Source organism: Oncorhynchus mykiss, chromosome 1, assembly GCF_013265735.2.
Source record: "Oncorhynchus mykiss isolate Arlee chromosome 1, USDA_OmykA_1.1, whole genome shotgun sequence".
Classification (NCBI taxonomy): Eukaryota; Metazoa; Chordata; class Actinopteri; order Salmoniformes; family Salmonidae; genus Oncorhynchus; species Oncorhynchus mykiss.
Genome location: NC_048565.1, coordinates 62,443,550 through 62,467,869, shown reverse-complemented (window position 1 = coordinate 62,467,869; position 24,320 = coordinate 62,443,550). Strand labels below are relative to the sequence as shown.

Sequence of the window (24,320 nt, the reverse complement as noted above, 5' to 3'; positions counted from 1 at the left end):
CAGGAAACAGCAGAGGGAGCACCCTCTATGCACATCAACGGGACCGCAGTTGAGATGGTGGAAAGCTTCAAGTTCCTCGGCGTACACATCACTGACAAACTGGAATGGTCCACCCACACAGACAGTGTGGTGAAGAAGGTGCAATAGCGCCTCTTCAACCTCAGGAGGCTGAAGAAATGTATCTTGGCACCGAAAACCCACAAACATTCACAAAATTGACAATTGAGAGCATCTTGTCGGGCTGTATCACCGCCTGGTACGGTAACTGCACCACCGACAACTGCAGGGCTCTCCAGAGGGTGTTGCGGTCTGCCCAATGCATCACCGGGGGCAAACTACCTGCCCTTCAGGACACCTACAGCACCCGATGTCACAGGAGGCCCAAAATATCATCAAGGACAACAACCACCCGAACCAACCTGTTCACCCCGCTATTATCCAGAAGGCGAGGAAAGTACAGGTGCATCAAAGCTGGGACCGAGAGACTGGAAAACAGCTTCTATCAGACTGTTAAATAGCCATCAGACTGTTAAATAGCCATCACTAACACATTAGAGGCTGTTACCTATATACATAGACTTGAAATCACTGGCCACTTTAACAAATGGAACACTATTCACTTTAATAATGTTTGCATATCTTGCATTACTCATCTCATATGTATACACTGTATTCTATACTATTCTACTGTATCTTAGTCTATGCCGCTCTGACATTGCTCATCCATATATTTATATATTCTTAATTCCATTCCTCTGGATTTGTGTGTAGTGGGTATATGTTGTGAAATTGTTAGATATTACTTGTTAGATATTACTGCACTGTCGGAGCTAGAAACGCAAGCATTTCGCTAGACCCGCAATAACATCTGCTGAAGACCTTGTATGTGACCAATAAAAATGTATTTTATTTGAACATGGTCCGTGTCTTATTGGTGTGTAACTTCTACTGTAGTCCCCTCTGTATTATGGAGGCTTAGAAGATTGTTCCAATTGAAGAAAAGTAGGTATTAGTAAAGAGGGGATGGTGTGGGTGACTGACTGGTGTCTTTTGAGAGTGGGTAGTGTGTGTGTTGATCTATTAGCATGAGGGGGGTTGGTGGATATAGTACTTTGGATGAGTGTGCTGCAAGTCCCCTGGAAAGACATGAAGACTGATGTACGTGAGGCATGTCCACCTGGCTGTGCAGTGCAGAAAGGACCAAAACGGTTGTCTACAAGGAGCCAGAGTCACAACCCCTCAAACCCAACATCCCTGCCAACATCGCCTTTCCCCAACACAAGAGGTTCACCAGCTGAAGAACATTCTGGAACCTGCCTGGAGCATTCAAACAACACAACATCCATATTCAGTTAGACTGATGTTGTAGTATAATATAGAATGCCTAGGATGTTCACAACTGCATTGTGGTACAAATATTGCTTGCTGTTGTACATATAGTATTCAGACCCCTTGACTTTTTCCACATTTTGTTACCTTACAGACTTATTCTAAAATGGATAAAAAAGTATTTATTTCTCAGCAATCTACACACAATACCACAATTACAAAGTGAAACAGGTTTTTCGAAATGCTAGCAAATGTCTAAAAAATACCCTATTTACATAAGTATTCAGACCCTTTGCCATGAGACTCAAAATTGAGCTCTGGTGCATCCTGTTTCCATTGATCATTCTTGAGATGTTTCTACAACTTGGAGTCCACCTGTGGTAAAATGAATTGGACATGATTAGGAAAGGCACACACCTGTCTATATAAGGTCCAACAATTGACAGTGCATTTCAGAGCAAAAACCAAGCCCTGAGGTCGAAGGGATTGTATCGAGGCACAGATCTGGGAAAGGGTACCAAAATAATTTTGCAGCAGAGAAGGTCCCAAAGAATCAGGCCTTTATGATATTGGCCAGACGGAAGCCACTCCTCAGTAAAATGAGAAACTGGTCTGATGAAACCAAGATTGAACTCTTTGGCCTGAATGCCAAGCGTCACATCTGGAGGAAACCTGGCACCATCCCTACAGTGAAGCATGGTGGTGGCAGCATCATGGTGTGGGGATGTTTTTCAGTAGCAAGGACGGGGAGACAAGTCAGTTGTGAGGCAAAGATGAACAGAACAAAGTACAGAGAGATCCTTGATGGACACCTGCTCCAGACCGCTCAGGACCTCAGACTGGTGCGAAGGTTCGCCTTCCAACAGGACAAAGACCCCAAAACAACGCAAGAGTGTCTTCGGGACAAGTCTCTGAATGTCCTCGAGTTGCCCAGCCAGAGCTTGGACTGGAACCCAACCGAACATCTCTGGAGAGACCTGAAAATAGCTGTGCAAAGACACTCCCCATCCAACCTGACAGAGCTTGAGGATCTGCAGAAAAGAATGGGAGAAACTCCCCAGATATGTGTAGCGCCATATCTACGAAGACATGAGGCTGTAATCTCTGTCAAAGGTGCTTCAACAAAGTACTTAGTAAAGGGTCTAAATTCTTATGTAAATGTGATCTGTTTTTTATTTTTTTTATTTATATATTTGCAATCTGTTTTTGCTTTGTCATTATTGGGTATTGTGTATAGATTGAGGGGAAAAAATATTTAATAAATTTTAGAATGAAGCTGTAACGAAACAAAATGTGGAAAAAGTCAAAGGGTCTGAATATTTTCCTTTATGTACTGTATGTCCACCCACGCTCTGACACTGGAAAAAACACAGATCAGGCCTGGCTAATACTTATACACTTGAGAGAGTATGCAACGGACCGAACTGGCCAGCGATGGGCTAGTTAGGAGCATCTGACCAATCACAGGATGCATGATCCCTTACCAAAAAGTCACAGCATTCCTGCACAAAAATAGGAAGTCCTGCAGGATATCCCAAACTGTTTTCAGGGCGACTTCCTGTAGGACAATTCCTGCAAGAATCCTGCAGGATCCTTTAGGAATCATGCAGGTAGTATTTCAGGAAAACAATCCTACAGGAATCCTCCAGAATATATATCCTGCAGGAATAGGAAGTCCTGCAGGATATCCCACAGGATTTTCAGGGCCACTTTCCTATAGGAAAATTCATGCAAGAATCCTTTAGGATCCTGTAGGAATCATGCAGGTAGTCTTTCAGGAAAACAATCCTGCAGGAGTCCTGCAGAAATTTCTCAAATAAATCCTGCAGGTTTGTTTCCTGAAGAATGATTGTCTGACATGCAGGAATTGTCCTACACCAAAAGGGACCCAAAATCCTGCAGGTAATTCTACAAGGTTTCCAGGGTAATTTTCCTGTCGGAAAACCTGCTGGATTCCTTTCTCATCCTTCAGAGAATTTCATGTCGGACAATCATTCTTTCAACAGAATGGACAGATTGCACAAGATAAGATTGCATGGCAATTATATTATCCAATGAAGCCAACAGCTGATGTGTTTGATTGTCCATTTCACCCGCACTGCATAAAATATTATTTGGAATAAATATGGTAAAAGCATATTTTGTAACAAGAGTGAGAGTAATGGTGACATCACATGAACAGCTTATGTGTATTAGTGTGAAGGGAAACAGATGACTGCAATGGTAAACTTGGTGGTAGTTAGTTTTAATGTGGCTGGTACACCAACAACATTGTGAGTATCCATGTGTGTTTAGCTATGTTTTTTAAGGGAGAAATGAGAGGCTTAAACTGTGTGTGTTGTTACTTTTGCCTGCAGTCTCACTGTTTACCGGCTCTGTCTTAACTGGGAAGAACAGGAGAGAGATGAGGCAGAGTTCAGAATATAACTGCAGAACATCTTGTGTGTTACATGAAAAACAGCAACAAAATAGTGTACATGATATATTGTAAAACACAACCTACACACCTTTATCTAGTAGACTACTGGACTAATTTATCTCCAAATTAGACAATTGGAAACAGATGACTTCGTAAATGTACTATTTTCTTATGCACGTAGCAACTCTAATGTTCTGTGGTGGCCTTCTGCTAAACTGTTAGAAATACAAGGTAAAGAATTACAGTGAAATACTAGGTGTGTGTGTGTGTGTGTGTGTGTGTGTGTGTGTGTGTGTGTGTGTGTGTGTGTGTTTTCTGTGCTCTCTGTATTATAAGTTGTAAGCGAAAAGAAGAGAACTCACATGGTGGTGGTGAAACTGTTCAAGCAAAAAGAAAGAAAGAGAAAGTCATGTTAAAATGATCCATTCCTATTTAAATCAAACTATTTGTATATTCAATTGACTTAATATATTTCATTGAAAATAATGTGATACTTCATAAACATTGTCTCTGTTCCACATTGCATAGTTGTTCTATCTAGAGCGTATAGCTAGTACTAAAGTCAACTGTCATTTTTCAACTGCGATTGCAAACCTAAGAATGCGAAATGGCAAGTATGTACAAGGTTTGCCGGAAGTTCTATAAGCATACTTGGGAGGTCTGGAAAATAAAGCCTGCATATGACCATACATTTCCGTTCCCTTCGCCAGGGACGCTATCCCATAACCCCTTGCAACACAACGAATATTCCCCCAACTGCTGAATTAATGGCAGACTGAAGTAGGGTTGCCAACTTTCTCACTACCATATAAGGGACAAAAGGTCACGTGCCAGTGCACGGTGCCACGGCGGTATGGGTATGGTGTTGTGTGAATGAATACACAGTGTATATTCATACTCTTATTCAATTGGAAAGGCAAAACATTTGTATATTCCATTTAGTTTATAGCTTTACTAAAACTGTATCATTATGTAAACTTGTGAATAAACCTTAAAATAAATTATCAAAGAAATCACAATTTGGACCTTTACAGCAACAAAAAAAAACTTTCCAAATGCAAAAGAGGAAAAAAGGGGCATGAGTCACTCACCAAGTCTACTTATTTTTTGCTGCTATTGACTGATTCAAGCAGTCCTTTCTCATCTTGCATAGCCAGGGAGAAGTCATTACATGACAAGTCACAGTTCACAGATATTTGATGTTCTTTTTTGATCAGCTCTCTGCTACATCTGTTTCTTGACTCTGACCATTTAATACCTCTCTAGGGTAGGGGGCAGCATTCGGAATTTTGGATGAAAAGCATGCCCAAATTAAACCGCCTGCTACTCGGGCCCAGAAGATATGATATGCATATAACTGGTAGATTTGGATAGAAAACACTCTAAAGTTTCCAAACCTGTTAAAATAGTGTCTGTGAGTAGAACAGAACTAATTTGGCAGGCGAAAACCTGAGACAAATCCATTCAGGAAGTATTTTTGGGGGGGGTTTGTAGTTTTCTATTCAATGCCATTACAGTATCCATTGACTTAGGACTCAATTTGCAGTTCCTATACCTTCCACTAGATGTCAACAGTCTTTATAAATTGTTTCAGGCTTGTATTCTCATAAATGAGGGAGTAAGACCAGTCTGAATGAGTGGACCCTGACGTGTCACATAGTTTTTTCATGCGCAATCCCGAGAGAGTGCATTTCTTGTTTACATTTTATATTGACAACATTATTGTCCGGTTAAAATATTATAGAACATTTAGGCAAAAAAACACCCTGAGGATTGAATATAAACATCGTTTGACATGTTTCTATGAACTTTACGGATACAATTTGGATTTTTTGTCTACCTGTTTTGACTGCGTTTGAGCTTGTGGATTACTGAAGAAAACGCGTGAGGTTTTTGGATATAAAGAGACTTTATCGAACAAAAGGAACATTTATTAAGTAAACGAATGTCTTCTGAGTGCAACCATATGAAGATCATCAAAGGTATGGGATAATTTTCTCTCTCTTTCTGAGTTTGTAACGCTTCTGCTTGGCTGGTTACTGTTTGTAATAATTTGTCAACTGGGCTATTTTCTCAAATAATCGTAAGGTATGCTTTCGCGGTAAAGCATTTTTAAATCTGACACCGTGGTTGGATTCACAAGAAGTTAATCTTTAAACCTATGTAAAATAAGTTTTGTTTTCTGAATTTTTACAATGAGTATTTCTGTATTTGAATTTGGCGCTCTGCAATCTCACTGGATGTTGGCCAGATGGGACACTAGCGTCCCACATGCCCTAGAGAGGTGTTAATGGTCATCAGACAGAAAATCCTCTCTACAAAGGCATTTGAGCCTGGCACACTGAGGACAAATGAGACAATCCTGAACATGTTTATCAAGTTGGCTTTCCCTAGGTTTTGGAAAACTGCCATCCACTTCTCACTGGTGGATTTTGTGGTATCCTGTCTGACTTTCTGTATTTCCTCCCGGCTAGCACAAAACTCTTCATAGAATTGGTCCATACTGACCGTCTCTGTCATTTTGAGGGCAACCACCACCTGCTCCAGGAGAGCAAGGAGAGCTCCTCATAGAGGTGAGAAATCAAACCACTTGTCAATGAATGTAATGACAGTGTCATAGAACTTCAAATCCTGTTGCTGCTTGGACCTTTCTGCTGACAATTGTTTGTCCATCAGCTGCTTGGTCTGGTATCAGATTTTTTTTCTTCTCCTGTTTCAGCTGAAGCATCTTAATTTTGAACTTTTGGACTTCCTCGTAAACATCTGTGATGCAGAGCGTTGTTTCCTCCAGCTTTTTTACGAGTTGGTCAAAAACACACCCACTTTGTGGGAAAAGCACAGATAAATCTCAGCAGCTTCCGTTTTTTCTTCATACTCAAAAATACTCTTCAGTGTCACAGGACAGGTCTCCCCAAGGGACCTGAAGTATGATGTAAGAGCTGGCCAACTTTGCAGGAGACAATCCACAGCTGGATGAAGAGAGCGCCATCGTGTGCAAACATGTCGCAGAATTTCACGCCAGTCAATGTCAACAAAGGCAAAAAAATGCACGCAGTCCCTCTCTTTGGAAAGCAGATACTGATAAGTGGCCGTAGATCTGTAAAATAATTGTTTCAATATCCACTGACAGCTGATCGCAGGCTTGCTTGCAGGCATTATGAGCTAGCTATGTGAGCTGGGCAATTAGCTTTCAGAATGCGATTGTTGGCACTGCTCAATAACTGGTAAACGGAGAGGTGTTTTCCAATTTTGTCAGTTTCCGCAGTAGACGTCACGAAGAATGCATCGATATTGCAAGCAACTTTAGCTAGCGTGGCCTTGTGCATTTCTGTGGATGCATGCTGAGTTAGGGCATTCTCCCTCTCTTCATGGCCAATTGAGAATTCCCGATGCATAAAGTACAGAAAGCTTTCGTCGAGTCACCACTGACGGGCTTAAGCCACGTCTTTTTTGCTTCACATTGTTTGTTGTAGCTGCAGTCTTTTTTGCATGTTTATCCATATTTCCTTGATATGCCAAAACGACCGACCAATAACAGATATAACTTTGCAGGAATTGGCACGTTTATGCTATACTGTGATTGGATGAATATATGGGACAAGGGAGGTCCCGTATGGGACAAACCAATTTAGCCCAATTTAATGGACATCCCGGCTAATACGGGACAGTTGGCAACCCTAGTCCCTGCTTTGCAGGAAATGTTCCAGTGGAATAAGGAATAACTTAGTAAAATGCAAATATGTTTATTTATTCAGCAAATTATGTTAAAATGTTCAACAAATTACTTTCATATGAATTTTGAAATGTAAATGTTAGGCCAAGCTACGTTAGCTCGTCGGACACAATGGCTAGCTAGCAGGTGATCTCATCCTGGTTATCAGCTGTTTAGGGATGCCAAGTTATTTGTGCATTTTTACATGATTAGTAAATACAATCATGCAGTGTCTGTTTACCTAACTTTCTTCTTGTCACTTCCCCTCTGTAACGATGTAGGCTGAGAGTCGGGAAGCAAGTTCAGGGAGTGAATACATTTAGTAAACAAACATGAACAGCACACCGACATGAAACAATAACACCTGGGGAAGGAACCAAAGGGAGTGACATAAATAGAGCAGGCAATCAAGGAGGTGATGGAATCCAGGTGAGTGTCAATAAGCGCTGGTGCACGTGACGATGGTGACAGGTGTGCGTAATAATCAGCAGTCTAGTGACCTAGAGGCCAGAGGGGGGAGTATACGTGACACCCTCCAGTCTTGTTTCACCATTGCATACAAAGAAAATATTTTAAATAATGAAATGATCAAATAAACTTAATCAAGCCTATGAATATGAAAAACTGTTTACAAAACTGTTTACAAAACCATTGCACATTAACAAAGGTAGTTGTGGGTCTCAGCACTGAAATTTGAGCAGGGAGGTTAATTTCTCCTCCCTTGGCTTCATGTTTCTGCTCTGTTCACCTCAGGTTGAAGCACATCCCACCCCATCACCCAGACAGATGTAAACCTCCCATCCACCAGGAAAATCACATTATCCCAGGAGTTTAGTATGGAGTTTATTCAGCAGTGTGCAACATCACTATGTTAGAAGTAGATCCACACATGTTATTCTCTATCATGCAGAATTGTCAGCTCATTGTAACATATGACACTCATTCTAAAATACAGACGTGGGTGATTTCTGCCCCAGGGTACTGCACTGTGTGCAAGTTTTATTCCTGCCCAGCAAACACCATGTTCAACTATTCATTGTCTACAATTTAGACCACAATGAGTTGAGTGAAGTGTACTGAACAAGCTTTTGAATGTGAATCTCCTTGATGTTCTTCACTTTGGAACTAAAACATGTTATATTCTTTTGAGACATTTACTTTATGTTCGTAATATGTTTTATTTCTTGGGTTGAGGAGGGTGAGAAAAACACAAGCAATTGTTTTTGCTCTTAAAAAAAGAAACTATAAGTGAAAATCTCTTTCTGCCTTAAATAATGACAATACCCAGTGTAAAGACCCTAAGATCATCTCTAGCTTTGTGTATTCTTTCTATGAAAATGTGTAGAAATCTTTATGAAACATGTCCATGGTCATGTTCCAATTATTTCTGATGAGTTCAAGTCGATATGTGAAGGTGAGTTTTCTATCGTAGAGATTAGAGATGTGATTAAATCTATGAAGAAGGGCAAATCACCTGGAACAGATAGGCTTTCTGTGGAATTGTATTTACACTTTTGGGAACATTTAGAGGGACCAGTATTCATCATGTTCCAAGAATGCCTATTTAAGGGTGAGATGATTGCTACCATGAAACAATGTGTGATTTCCTTAATACCAAAACCTGATAAAGATCCCCTTTTTATAAATAATTGGAAACATATTACATTATTAAATACAGATTATACATTGATAACTTTAGCACAGTGGTCACCAACCGCTCGATCGCGATCGACTTGTCGATCTCCAAGGCATTTCTAGCCAATCGCCAAACATTTATGTAAAAAAACAACAACGATAAAGCCTTGTGTTCCTATTTTTTTGTATTAGTCTCGGGCTGTTGTTGGTAGGTGCAGCCAATTCAGCTGCCCTGCGCGCCGGGTAGGCAAACTGTTGCCATGTCATGTGTCTGAAGGTACAAACTCTGCCTTCCCGGTAGGTCTGGAGAGGAAATCAAGTGCATTATGCTACCGCTGGCCAATCAGATTGCTCAGATGACCGAGTCTGCAGTAACGGAGCAGTCATAGAAGAAAGCTACGAGAAAAATTGATACTGTGAGATTTCAAAACGTTTAAAACCATGACTACAGAGAGGCTCAACGAATACAGCAAAGAACTGCTGTTTAAGTTCTTACTCAGCACTGTCAACAGTTTGTATTCAACACTTTTATAAGCCATAAAATGCGCGTTCTTCCTATTTTCACTCAGTGCTACAACAAGAAGTGCAGCAGTAATGAATGGAAAGGAAAGTGTATCTATAGGCGTTGTTGTTATTATTAGCGGCTTGGGTCTTTTTTAATATCAAGGGAAATTTCACTTTCTCTGTTCATAGGAGTAACGAGTTTCGACATCAGCTGGGAAGTCCCTTTTTGGTCAGTGTCAGTGGAGGAAAGGGAGAGCGGAGGGATGTTGAGAGACGGACCCTCAGTCTGCTGCTCTCTCCCTCCACTGAGACTGACCATCAGATGCAGGCACCATCAACCCAGTAAAATAAAATTAAAATTATTTAAATGTATGCTCACTCAGCTGTGCCTCACAAGTAATACAACAATGGATCTATTACCGGTGTGATTATATAGCCTACCTCAAATTTTGAAATATATATATTTTTAAATGTCCTGAACAACAATGCATTGGCAGGTAAATTAAAGCAAAGCCAGCATGCGGAGATAATGGCCTATAGCTTACTGCACAAACCTCATTGCTACAGTACTGTTTTTAATTGGTTAATGTTGCATAGGCATACATGATGTAAGTCATGAAATCCGAGCGGTAGATCTCGGCATGCATTTTGACTCAGAAAGTGATGTAGACTCTGCTTTAGCTTATGCTAATAGATTTAAAATGGGCCTAAACCACCTTATTACTGAAACCCAAACTGGTTTCACGGAAGGTTGCTAAATCAGCTGTAACATTAGGTTAGTTTTAGACTTGATTGATTACGCTGATTCAGTTGACTTAGAGGCTATTATTTTAGTCCTCGACTTTTGTAAAGCATTTGATACAATTAAACACAAATTCCTAATACATTCGTTGTACACTTTTGGTTTCGGGACTACCTTCGTCTCTGTTATCAATATTTCTTAGAAAGATATTAATAGTTCTATTATGATTAATCGTAACACATCTAAAAATATTTCACATTCACCGTAGTGTACGCCAGGGTTGCCCTATTTCAGCTAACCTTTTCCTTTAAGTTGTAGAAATACTATCTATTAGCATTTTAAACAACCTTGAATTAAAAGGTATTTAAATGTGTAGAAAATACATTAAAAAAAATATCTCAATTATGAGACGATATAGCTCTGTTTCTAAAAGACCATGATCAAGTTGCTATTGCACTTAATATGATCAAATCACTAATCTGCTTCTGGTCTGGAACTTAACTTAAATAAATGCTAAATATTGTCCATATATAACTCAAATTACCAATCTGTTGAGAATATTCCAGTGAAAGATCATGTGAAATATCTAGGGGTGCACATGGCAAAAAAAAACATATTGTCCGTCAACATCTCAATTTCTCTCAGTGATTAAAGAAAACAAAATCCAGCTTTAATAACTGGCTCCAGTGTGACCTCTCTATTATTGGAAGGGTTTTATTGTCCAAAGCACAAGTCACATTTTGTCTACACTGCTCTATCCCCATATGTAGCTGATCAAACCAGCAAGGATATCAACAAAACTTTCCTTGACTTTATATGGAAAAATAAACATCACAAACTTAAGAAGTCTGTAATATCAAACCAAAGAGCTGATGGTGAGCTTGAAGTACTAGATGTCATTGATATCACCAATGCCTTTAAAGTAAACTGGATACAAAATATGTATGCTTAGCTCTGAATCTATACGATACTTAATTCCCTGTCATATTTTTATGAAATTGTGTGATCTTCAATTTTTGTGGAAGTGCAACTATTCTCCAGCAAAATTACCCATCAAACTGTCAAAATTTCATGAACAAGCCTTTTTAGCCTGGAAACTATGTTATGTCCACAACTTCTCTCCACACAAGGCACACATACATTGTTGTTAAAAACAAGTATTTGTTCTTCCCTGAGTAGTTTGATTAAAAATATGATATTTGTGCTTGATTTATTTGATAAAGAAGGAAATATACTCTCTTATAGAAAGTTCTTACAAACATATAACTTCCCAATACATTATAAAGAATGTCATTCTATATGCAAAGCAATACCTTCAGGACTTAATCAATTAATTAAAGCTCATTTGTGTTTTGGACAACATGTCAATATAGATGCACAACTTATGTTAGAAGGTTTTCCCCTGCTGGATAAGAAATGTAATAATACATTCTTAAGATAACTCTTTAACTCCAAGAACAAGATCTCTCCTAGAGGGAAATTCTGCTGGAATGCATACATTACTGAAATTGAATGGAAGAAAGTTTGGTTGCTCCCTCGCAAATTTTGTATATCAAATAAAGTCAAATAAATTCACTTTTAAATCTTGCACAAAATATACCCTTGCAATAACTTGTTGTCTAAATTTATGGACTTAGAGGACATTGTCCTGGACCTGCTGTTTTGGATTCTCTCTCTACCGCACCTAATGTCTCTAACTCGGAATGATCGGCTATGAAAAAGCAACTGACATTTACTCCTGAAGTGCTGACTTGTTGCACCCTCTACAACCACTGTGATTGTTATTATCTGATTCTGCTGGTCATCTATGAACTTTTGAACATCTTGGCCATGTTCTGTTATAATCTCCACCCTGCACAGCCAGAAGAGGACTGGCCACCCCTCACATCCTGGTTCCTCTCTAGGTTTCTTCCTAGCTTCCGGCCTTCCTAGGGAGTTTTTCCTAGCCACCGTACTTCTACATCTGCATTGCTCGCTGTTTGGGGTTTTAGGCTGGGTTTCTGTACAGCACTTTGTGACATCGGCTGATGTAAAAAGGGCTTTATGAATACATTTGATTGATTGATTGATATGCATTTTCTGTGATAAAGAAGGGGAAACTATTATACACATTTTTTTGTGAGTGTGACTCTGTGAAGTTATTTTGGAGCGAGTTAAGTATCTACATTTTCTATTTTATTAATAAGACCCATGTATTTACAATGAAAGATGTAATATGTTATTACTCAAATGAAAACAAAACTACTGAATTAGTCATTCATTTCTTAATTCTTGTCACGTTCTGACCATCGTTCGTGTGTGTTTTCCTTGTTTTAGTGTTGGTCAGGACGTGAACTGGGTGGGCATTCTATGTTGGATGTCTTGTTTGTCTATTTCTATGTCCGGCCTGATATGGTTCTCAATCAGAGGCAGGTGTTAGTCATTGTCTCTGATTGGGAACCATATTTAGGTAGCCTGGGTTTCACTGTGTGTTGGTGGGTGATTGTCCTTAGTGTTAGTTTGCACCAGTTTAGGCTGTTTCGGTTTTCATTACGTTTATTATTTTGCACTGTTTGTATTTGGATTCATGTTGCTATAGTCACAATAAACATGGATCGCAATCTACACGCCGCATTTTGGTCCGACTCTCCTTCACACCTAGAAGACCGTTACAGAATCACCCACCACAACAGGACCAAGCGGTGTGGTAATGGGCAAAGGAAAAAGCAGCAGCAGGAGCAGCGCGAGGAGGTATGGACATGGGAGGACGAATTAGACGGTAAAGGACCTTGGGCTCAGCCAGGAGAGTATCGCCGCCCCAAGGAAGAACGGGAGGCGGCGAAAGCGGAGAGGCGCTGGTATGAGGAGGCAGCGCGGCGTCGTGGATGGAAGCCCGGGAGTCAGCCCCAAAAATTTCTTGGGGGGGGGCTAACAGGGAGTATGGCTACGCCAGGTAGGAGACCTGAGCCAACTTCCTGTGGTTACCGGTGGGCTAGAGAGACCGGGCAGGCACCGTGTTATGCTGTGGAGCGCACGGTGTCCCCAGTGCGGGTGCACAGCCCGGTGCGGTACATTCCAGCTCCGCGTATCGGCCGGGCTAGAGTGGGCATCGAGCCAAGTGCCATGAAGCCGGCTCTACGCATCTGGTCTCCAGTGCGTCTCCTTGGGCCGGCTTACATGGCACCAGCCTTGCGCACGGTGTCCCCGGTTCGCCTGCATAGCCCAGTGCGGGCTATTCCACCTCGCCGCACTGGCAGGGCGACCGGGACCATTCAACCGGGTAAGGTTGGGCAGGCTCGGTGCTCAAGAGCTCCAGTGCGCCTGCACGGCCCGGTCTATCCGTCACCACCTCCACACCCCAGCCCTCCGGTGGCAGCTCCCCGTACCAGGCTGTCTCTCCGGCCCATCCGTCCAGAGCCTTCCTCCTCTCCAGCGCTGCCGGAGTCTCCCGCCTCTCCGGCGCTACCAGAGCCTTCCTCCTCTCCAGCGCTGCCGGAGCCTCCCGTCTGTCCGGCGCCTCTGCCGGAGCCTCCCGCCTGTCCGGCGCCTCTGCCGGAGCCTCCCGCCTGTCCGGCGCCTCTGCCGGAGCCTCCCGCCTGTCCGGCGCCTCTGCCGGAGCCTCCCGCCTGTCCGGCGCCTCTGCCGGAGCCTCCCGCCTGTCCGGCGCCTCTGCCGGAGCCTCCCGCCTGTCCGGCGCCTCTGCCGGAGCCTCCCGCCTGTCCGGCGCCTCTGCCGGAGCCTCCCGCCTGTCCGGCGCCTCTGCCGGAGCCTCCCGCCTGTCCGGCGCCTCTGCCGGAGCCTCCCGCCTGTCCGGCGCCTCTGCCGGAGCCTCCCGCCTGTCCGGCGCCTCTGCCGGAGCCTCCCGCCTGTCCGGCGCCTCTGCCGGAGCCTCCCGCCTGTCCGGCGCCTCTGCCGGAGCCTCCCGCCTGTCCGGCGCCTCTGCCGGAGCCTCCCGCCTGTCCGGCGCCTCTGCCGGAGCCTCCCGCCTGTCCGGCGCCTCTGCCGGAGCCTCCCGCCTGTCCGGCGCCTCTGCCGGAGCCTCCCGCCTGTCCGGCGCCTCTGCCGGAGCTTCCCGTCTGCCCGGAGCCTCTGCCGGAGCTTCCCGTCTGCCCGGCGCCATCGGAGCTTCCCGTCTGCCCGGCGCCATCGGAGCTTCCCGTCTGCCCAACGCCGCCAGTGCCGCCCGTCTGCCCAGCGCCGCCAGCGCCGCCCGTCTGCCCAGCGCCGCCAGCGCCGCCCGTCTGCCCAGCGCCGCCAGCGCCGCCCGTCTGCCCAGCGCCGCCAGCGCCGCCCGTCTGCCCAGCGCCGCCAGTGCCGCCCGTCTGCCCAGCGCCGCCAGTGCCGCCCGTCTGCCCAGCGCCGCCAGTGCCGCCCGTCTGCCCAGCGCCGCCAGCGCCGCCCGTCTGCCCAGCGCCGCCCGTCTGCCAGGAGCCGCCAGCGCCGCCCGTCTGCCCAGCGCCGCCAGCGCCGCCCGTCTGCCCAGCGCCGCCAGCGCCGCCCGTCTGCCCAGCGCCGCCAGCGCCGCCCGTCTGCCCAGCGCCGCCAGTGCCGCCCGTCTGCCCAGCGCCGCCAGTGCCGCCCGTCTGCCCAGCGCCGCCAGTGCCGCCCGTCTGCCCAGCGCCGCCAGCGCCGCCCGTCTGCCCAGCGCCGCCCGTCTGCCAGGAGCCGCCAGTGCCGCCCGTCTGCCCAGCGCCGCCAGCGCCGCCCGTCTGCCCAGCGCCGCCAGCGCCGCCCGTCTGCCCAGCGCCGCCAGTGCCGCCCGTCTGCCCAGCGCCGCCAGTGCCGCCCGTCTGCCCAGCGCCGCCAGTGCCGCCCGTCTGCCCAGCGCCGCCAGCGCCGCCCGTCTGCCCAGCGCCGCCCGTCTGCCAGGAGCCGCCAGTGCCGCCCGTCTGCCAGGGGCCGCCAGTGCCGCCAGTCAGCCAGGGGCCGCCAGTCAGCCAGGGGCCGCCAGTCAGCCAGGGGCCGCCAGTCAGCCAGGGGCCGCCAGTCAGCCAGGGGCCGCCAGTGCCGCCAGTCAGCCAGGGGCCGCCAGTGCCGCCAGTCAGCCAGGGGCCGCCAGTGCCGCCAGTCAGCCAGGGGCCGCCAGTGCCGTCAGTCAGCCCAGCGCCAGCGCCGCCAGTCAACCAGGGGCCGCCAGAGCTGCCAGTCTGCAAGGAGCTACCAGTCTGCAGGATGCCGCCAGAGCTGCCTGTCTGCAGGATGCCGCCAAAGCTGCTAGTCTGCAAGGAGCCGCCAGAGCTGCTAGTCTGCAAGGAGCCGCCAGAGCTGCCAGTTAGCATGGAGCAGCCAGGGCCGCCAGTCAGCATGGAGCAGCCAGGGCCGCCAGTCAGCATGGAGCAGCCAGGGCCGCCAGTCAGCATGGAGCAGCCAGGGCCGCCAGTCAGCATGGAGCAGCCAGGGCCGCCAGTCAGCATGGAGCAGCCAGATCTGCCAGTCGACCAGACTCTTCCAGATCTGCCAGTCGACCAGACTCTTCCAGATCTGCCAGTCGACCAGACTCTTCCAGATCTGCCAGTCGACCAGACTCTTCCAGATCTGCCAGTCGACCAGACTCTTCCAGATCTGCCAGTCGACCAGACTCTTCCAGATCTGCCAGTCGACCAGACTCTTCCAGATCTGCCAGTCGACCAGACTCTTCCAGATCTGCCAGTCGGCCAGACTCTTCCAGATCTGCCAGTCGGCCAGACTCTTCCAGATCTGCCAGTCGGCCAGACTCTTCCAGATCTGCCAGTCGGCCAGGATCTGCCAGAACCGCCAGCCGGCCAGGATCTGCCGGATCTAACTACCTGCCTGAGCTTCCTCTCAGTGCTGTGCTACCCATCAGTCCCGAGCTACTTCTGTCCCGAGCTGCCCCTCTGTCTCGAGCTGACCCTCTGTCCCGAGCTGTCATTAAGAAGGGTCACCTATCTAGGGACGCTAAGGAGGTGGACTAAAACTGTTATGGAGTGGGGTCCACGTCCAGCGCCAGAGCCGCCACCGCGGACAGATGCCCACCCACACCCTCCCCCATAGGTTTAAGTTGTGCGTCCGGAGTCCGCACCTTGGAGGGGGGGTACTGTCACGTTCTGACCATCGTTCGTGTGTGTTTTCCTTGTTTTAGTGTTGGTCAGGACGTGAACTGGGTGGGCATTCTATGTTGGATGTCTTGTTTGTCTATTTCTATGTCCGGCCTGATATGGTTCTCAATCAGAGGCAGGTGTTAGTCATTGTCTCTGATTGGGAACCATATTTAGGTAGCCTGGGTTTCACTGTGTGTTGGTGGGTGATTGTCCTTAGTGTTAGTTTGCACCAGTTTAGGCTGTTTCGGTTTTCATTACGTTTATTATTTTGCACTGTTTGTATTTGGATTCATGTTGCTATAGTCACAATAAACATGGATCGCAATCTACACGCCGCATTTTGGTCCGACTCTCCTTCACACCTAGAAGACCGTTACAATTCTCTGATAAATTTTATACACAAAAACAAATATTTGAAATCTGTCCCCAAATGCAATACATTTGACTTGAAATCCAATATTTATCAAATCTCTAGAATTAATCAATAACAAAAAAACATTCTTAGAACTCTATCATAGGTTTGAACATTTGTAACCCCTGACCTACATTTTGAAACTTAATTCATGTGTAGTGGTTTTATTATTTCACTCTAATGTTATTTTATGTTTCTTCAGAGAAAATACATGTGAAGTGATATAATTTTTTTAAATAGCCTAGTCATTAAAAAAATATAATCTATCACCATCTGTTTGAAAACACTTCAAAAGTATAGCCTAACTTGTGACAACAGTGCCAAAGAAACAGAGCAAGAGGGATATTAAACCTTATTTGTCACTTCCATGGAAGCAAAAGTTTATTTCAAAGCTAGTTAGCTAGCAGCCAGTACAGTGGTAGAGAACATGCTAGCTAAGCTAGCTAACGTACTCATAACTAATATTCTGAAAACACAACACATAAAACAATTACTATGCTACCCCTTATCATGTTCATATAAACATTTGTTGTAATGTTATGTATGTTTTTCTGACTTCTTACCTGTAAAAAAAAATGTGTAATGATCTAGCTAGCTAAACTGCCTGGCAGCCATTTCCTCAACTGTTGCTATGGTGACCAAGATGTCACATTACCATTTGTATTCTTATTGTAAATTGTGAACAAGAGTTTAAAAGATTTTTTGGAATCAAAAACTAGTTAGCTATATACAAAATAATGTGCACCCCCTCCCACACACTTTATCTCCTCTAGCAGTTTGACTATCTGATATGGCCCTAGGAATATCAAAACCCTGGACGATTCATCCTGAAACTGGTCCTACAGGAATTGCCATATCCTGCAGGAATTTCAAAATCCTGCATGATTCGGTTCTGCAGGATTCATGCTGGGATTTACCTAGTCCTGTAGGAATTTCCTGGTTCCACAGAAATTGTTATGTCCTGCAGGAATATCAAAATCCTGCATATTTAGGTCTTGCAGGATTCCTGCAGGAATTGTCATGTTTGTGCAGGATTTTCAAAATTTCTGCAGGAAAAATCATACTCTTGCAGGATTTTGTCAATAATACACCTGCAGGACACCTACACTATTTCTTCAAAAAAGGTTGAATTCCTGCAGGATTCCTGTCAGACGTTTTGGTAAGGGCAGGATGAACAGTAATTCTTAACATCCATTATAATCTCATGCCGTGAGTCATAACTATTTAAAACTATTTGCTATGTGTTATGTAGCCGTTATAAAGGCTTTATAAATGCATGCATAAGGACACCTACAGTAAAGTGTTACAGTACCCAAAACTCAAAACAGATCATCAAAATGGCAAATGTTTCAAAACTCTAATTCCATTTTCAATTGACGGAGTACAACAAACAAATTCACAAAGTCACTTGTTCACTGCACCGAATCAATCACCCATTCCACGGCTGGGTCTGAGTTGCAGGACACGAAGCTGGATTTGGTCGTTGGTTTGGGTCGAATGTCACCCCAACTCCTGTGTGCTCTGTCGTCGGTTACGGGAGATTACTCAAAGAGAAAGGGGAACCAGGTTCTGTACTCAAAGAGAAAGGGGAACCAGGTTCTGTGGGTATTCCCCGCAGCCTGTGTCTGCCTTGGTTAAGCACCAATTTCCTCTCTTCCCAGAAGAGTTCGAGTCCCTCCTCGGTGATCCGATCCTACGTGGACTTTCGAAATCAGGCTAGCTAACAAGCGCTGCAAGCTAGCTACTGCTAGCTATTCCAGAATCCTAATGGTGGAATTGCTTGGGTAGCTCTTATGTTTAGTATACTGTACATGGCTAGCTAGCGTTGAGTTGCTTGGTTATTCTAGCATGCATAATTTCCGTCTAATGAAGCTTACTAGCTTTCCCTCGGCATTATGGTAACCACATTCCTATTGCCAATTCCAGAAGGTGGAGGAAGTGGGGCTTGCGGGCACCTCCAATAAGGAAGAAGCCTCCGGGTACTTGGCTCGGTTAACACCTGGAGCGAGGGCCGAGTGACCGGTGAGCCACTCCACAAAAACATTACTGGGACATCAGTGGTTACGGCCAAAAGGGGTGCTATGTCAGCCTTTGCCAGAGGCCTCTGTGTCCATGAGGGGCTGGGGTTCACCCAGGCTATACCGTCTCACGGACGCACAACTTAGTTTGGAAGCTTTTCCAAACTAAGCCATCTTCCAAGGGTGAGTAATAAGTTGGCCGATTTGCTCTCTGTCCACAAGGGGACCCCCCCCCCCCCCCCCCCCCCCCACACACACACACACACACTTGTGTAAAACGAGCCTGTTGTGACAGAAGTACCCCCAAGGGGAACTGCCAATCGAGGTACGTCGCTGAACTTTGGCACATAAACACAATTGTGTCAACCCAAAGTTCCACAGTGTTCACGGGTGTCAAAAGGGTTGCGTCTCCCACATGAAAAGTCCCAGCTAGCACAGTGGATCTGACAGTCGGGGAACTCGGCTGAGAGTCAGACTCGGCAGACTTCATGTGGTCTGAGTCTGGGCCACCTTCGGCAGTATTACGTATGGCTAGGATGCAGGGATTGAGCTCGGGACAATTCCAGTGTGAGGTATCTGGCCCAAATGTATAACTTGAGGCTACTCTCTGGCATATATCAGGCCCTCTTTAAATAATTAACATTTCATTATTTATTTATTTTTCCATATTTTCTCAATGTTTTTGTGATCAAAAAATAACATTTACATTTAAATTAAATTCTTTAAGAGTCCTGTTTAAGTAGTATTTTACTATTTTTATACTTTGTGCAAGGCAATTGATAACCATTAAAAACTTTGGATGTGGCCTCCCGAGTGGCGCAGCAGCCTAAGACAGTGCATCACAGTGCAAACTGCATTGCTACGGGTGGGTGTTGTTAAGGTGACCAGTGAGCTGAGGTAAGGCGGAACTTTACCTAGTAAAGACTTATAGAAGACCTGGAGCCAGTGGGTTTGGCAACGAATATGTAGCGAGAACCAGCCAATGAGAGCATACAGGTCGCAGTGGTGGGTAGTATATGTGGCTTTGGTGACAAAACGGATGGCACTGTGATAAACTGCATCCAATTTGCTAAATAGTGTTGGAGGCTATTTTGTAAATTACATCGCCAAAGTCAAAGATCAGCAGGATAGTCAGTTTTACAAGGGTATGTTTGGCAGCGGGATTGATGGAGTTTTTTTTGAGAAATAGGAATCCAATTCTAGATTTAATTTTGGATTGAAGATGTGAGTCTGGAAGGAGAGTTTGCAGTCTAGCCAGACACCTGGGTATTTGTAGTTGTTCACATAGAGACTGCCAGATGTTCGGACAACAGGCCCTCCGATTTGACACACTGAACTCTATCTGAGAAGTAGTTAGTGAACCAGACGAGGCAGTCATTTGAGAAACCAAGGCTGTTGAGTCTGCTGATAAGAATACTGTGATTGAAAGAGTCGAAAGCCTTGGCCAGGTCGATGAAGATGGCTGCAGCGTGGCTAAGGTACACCCTTGACCAGCTCGGAAACCGGATTGCATAGCGGAGAAGGTATGGTGGGATTCAATATGGTGGGTGATCTGTTTGTTCACTTGGCTTTCGAAGACTTTAGAAAGGATGGGCAGGGCAGGGCAGGGCAGGATATAGGACTGTAACAGTTTGGGTCTAGAGCGTCTCCCTCTTTGAAGAGTGGGATGACCGCGGCCGCTTTCCAATCTTTAGGGATCTCAGACAATAAGAAACAGAGATAGGGATTGCACAGATTAGAGATAGGGATTGCAACAATGGCAGATATTTTTAGGAAGAGAGGGTCCAGATTGTCTAGTCCAGCTGATTTGTAGGGATCCAGATTTTGCAGCTCTATCAGAACATCAGCTGTCTGGATTTGGGTGAAGGAGAAGTGGGGTGGGGGCTTGGGCCAGTTGCTGCGGGGTTTGCAGAGCTGTTGGCCGGGGCTGGGGTAGCCAAGTGGAAAGCATGGCCAGTTGTTCTCGATTATCGTGGATTTATTGGTGGTGACAGTGTTTCCTAGCCTCAGTGCAGTGGGCAGCTGGGAGGAGGTGCTCTTATTCTCCATGGACTTTACAGTCCCAAAACTGTGGGAATTATTGCTGCAGGATGAACATTTCTGTTTGAAAAAGCTAGCTTTTACTTTCCTGACTGACTGTGTATATTGGTTCCTGACTTCCCTGAAAAGTTGTATATGGCGGGGACTATTCGAAGCTAGTGCAGTACACCACAGGATGTTTTTGTGCTGGTCAAGGGCAGTCAAGTCTGGAGTGAACCAAGGGCTATATCTGTTTTTAGCTCTACATTTCTTGAAAGGGGCATGCTTATTTAAGATGGTGAGGAAAGCACTTTTAAAGAACAACCAGGCATCCTCTACTGACGGGATGAGGTCAATATCCTCCCAGGATACCCGGCCCAGGTTGATTAGAAAGGCCTGCTGGTAGAAGTATTTTAGGGGGCGTTTGACAGTGATGACAAGTGGTCGTTTGACCGCGGACCCATAACGGATGCAGGCAATGAGGAGGTGATCGATGAGATCCTGGTTTAAAACAGCAGAGGTGTATTTAGAGGGCAAGTTGGTCAGGAATATCTATGAGGGTGCCCATGTTTACGGATTTGGGGTTGTACCTGGTAGGTTCCTTGGTAATTTGTGTGAGATTGAGGGCATCTAGTTTAGATTGTAGGACAACCCGGGTGTTAAGCATATTCCAGTTTAGGTCACCTAACAGTACGAACTCTGACGATAGATGGGGGCAATCACATATAGTGTCCAGGGCAAGGCTGAGAGCTGAGGGGTGTCTATAGCAAGCGGCAACAGTGAGGGACTTATTTCTGGAGAGATGGATTTTTAAAAGTAGAAGCTCAAACTGTTTGGGCATAGACCTGGATAGTATGACAGAACTCTGCAGGCTTTCTCTGCAGTAGATTGCAACTCCGCCCCCTTTAGCAGTTCTATCTTAACGAAAATGTTGTAATTGTAATTGAAATTTCTGAATTTTTGGTGGCCTTCCTAAGCCAGAATTCAGACACGGCAAGGACATCATGGTTGGCAGAGTGTGCTAAAGCTGTGAATACAGCAAACTTAGGGAGGAGGCTTCTGATGTTAACACGCATGAACCCAAGGCTTTTACGGTTACAGAAGTCAACAAATGGGAGCGCCTGGGGACACACAGGACCTGGGTTAACTTCTACATCACCAGAGGAACAGAGGAGGAGTAGGATGAGGGTACGGCTAAAGGCTAAAAGAACGGGTCTTCTAGTGCGTTGGGAACAGAGAAAAAAGGAGCAGATTTCTGGGAGTGGTAGGTGGTACAGACAAGGGTATGGTAGGGTATTAGTACTGTGGAGATAAACCTAGGCATTGAGTGACGATGAGAGCGGTTATATCTCTGGAGGTGCCAGTTAAGCTAGGTGCGGTCTCCGCATGTGTGGGGGGTGGTGCAAAGGAGCTATCTGAGGCATGTTGAGCTGGACTAGAGGCTCCGCAGTAAAATAAAACAATGAGAGCTACCCTAAACAACAGTATACAAGGCATATTGAAATTAGAGAGAGGCATAAAGCAATCACAGGTGTTGATTGGGAGAGCTAAGACAACAACGGTAAACAGCTAAGACAACAACAAATGGTAAATGGCGATGAATGGGCAGAGAGGGTCAGTTAGCTACACACAGGGCCTGAGTTCGAGGCTGGGGCCGACAGATAAACAAAATTAAGTACCGTGTTAATGAACACTCCAGCAGGCATCAGCTGTGTAGCCGAGTGATCATAGGGTCCAATGAGCAGTAATAGATGAAACAGGGAGCAGTTTGGTCGTCGTTACTACGCGTGCGGGAGACACTGCGTTCAGGAAGCTAGCGGGCCGGGGCTAGCAGAAGGGTCTTCACCGACATCCACAACGCAGAGGCCGGTTGAGAGCACATCGGCCGAATTACGTCAGCAAACCAGCAGACCAGTTGTGATGGATCGGCGGGGCTCCGTGTTCACAAAGGGTCCAAGCCAATTGGCAAGAGAGGTATTGTAGTTGGTGTACTTCGTTTGCTAGCCGGGAGATGGGCCTAGCTCGAGGCTAGCTCGAGGCTAACTGGTGCTTGCTTCTGGACAAGGCGTTAGCCATAATAGTCACTCGGTAGCAGCTAGCTAGCTGCGATGAATCCTGTGTAATGGTCTGGGGCTTGCAGCAGGAATCTGGTGATGTAGTGGGAAAAAAGCAGTCCGATATGCTCAGGGCTGATATAGCACTGTGCAGACTGGCAGGTATTATCCGGGCTAAAGCGGCTAGTGTCTGACCTAAAGGTAAAGACAGCTAGCAGTGGCTAACAATGACTAAATAGCTAGTACCTGATTAGCTTGCTAGCTGCTGATGGCTAGCTTCTGATGGAAGTTCCAGTTATAAGGTAAAAAAAAATAGCAGATCCGTACCACTTTGGGTGAGGCGGGTTGCAGGAAGGCATATTTAATTTGAAAATGGAAAAAAAGAGATTGAAATATATTGAAATGTATACAAAAAAACGGAATATTTACACGGAACAAGCAAACGTCTTACTGCTACACCATCTTGGAGAAATGGTTATATCATACTTATATCATTTCACTCGTGACAATATAATCATTACCAAACTTCTAATCGATCAAATAATCCACATGGCGCAAATTAGCCATTCAATTTTTTGTTACAGTTCAGCACTCCCTCATTGACCCACACTACAAACAAAAACTCCTCGCTTGGTGAGCGAAAAAAATGAATTAAAAACGCCACCTGCTGGAGAAGACAGATTTTGAGCCCAGTTATCCGTCTCGATTTGCCTCTTCCTCTGGTACTTGCTAAAATGTGTTGCGTGTCCCCCACGCTCCTGCAGCATCATCACATTGACTGTTCACGAGGCCTCATGCCCATTCTGAGGGAGGGAATATCCTCCCATCTCCAGACATGGGCAATCCGAGTGGTTTCTATGTTGGATACAGGGCGGCTGGTACAGATGGTATTTCCTGTTTCCGGAAAGGGGTCGGAATTTTACGCCCGTTCTAGACTTGTGTCTTCAGCAAGCATCTCAGAGTTCGCCCGTTCAAAATGCTCACAAACCAGCGTCAGTTGCAGTCCGTGCATCCCGGCGATTGGTTCACCACCATTGAACTAAAGGATGTGTACCTCAGTCAGGAAGTTTCTGAGGTCCATTACGAGGCGATAGTTTTTGGTGGTGGTGGTGGCTCAGGGGTTTAGGGTGTTGACCTATCTGGACGATTGGCTGATAGCAGCAGTCGAGGGAACAAGCAGTCTCTAGTGTTATAGAATCCACCAGATGTGGGCGCAGTGGGACTAATTTCCAGCGTGTGTGTTGTTGTTTATGCCTGGCTGGCGCCGCATAGTCTAGCTCTCCCCCTCACATAAGCGATATCGATCACCTCCAGCTCATGGCTTCAGCCCATCTGACTGTCCCCATGCACCCCACACTCTGCCCATATGTTATAATGCCAACTGTTATTAATAACTGCTATAACACAGTCTGCTTGACAACTTATGTTGTGTGTTATT

General features: G+C 45.7%; 1 protein-coding gene across 3 annotated transcripts in view; it reads right to left on the bottom strand.

The window, feature by feature from the left end:
- The window catches only part of LOC110526533 (poly(rC)-binding protein 3), a 57,630-nt gene that overhangs the window by 25,042 nt on the left and 8,268 nt on the right, over positions 1-24,320 (bottom strand). Inside the window, exons 1-2 of one of the 3 annotated variants that reach the window (XM_036982195.1) lie at positions 7,702-7,765; positions 4,111-4,125 (exon numbers count right to left, since the gene is read on the bottom strand). The exons of 1 other annotated variant lie outside the window; for it this stretch is intronic. The gene's annotated coding sequence lies outside the window, so the exon portion shown is untranslated. Of the gene's footprint in view, positions 1-4,110; positions 4,126-7,701; positions 7,811-24,320 lie in introns of those variants that run through there. One more of the 3 variants, XM_036982179.1, reaches the window with a different exon arrangement.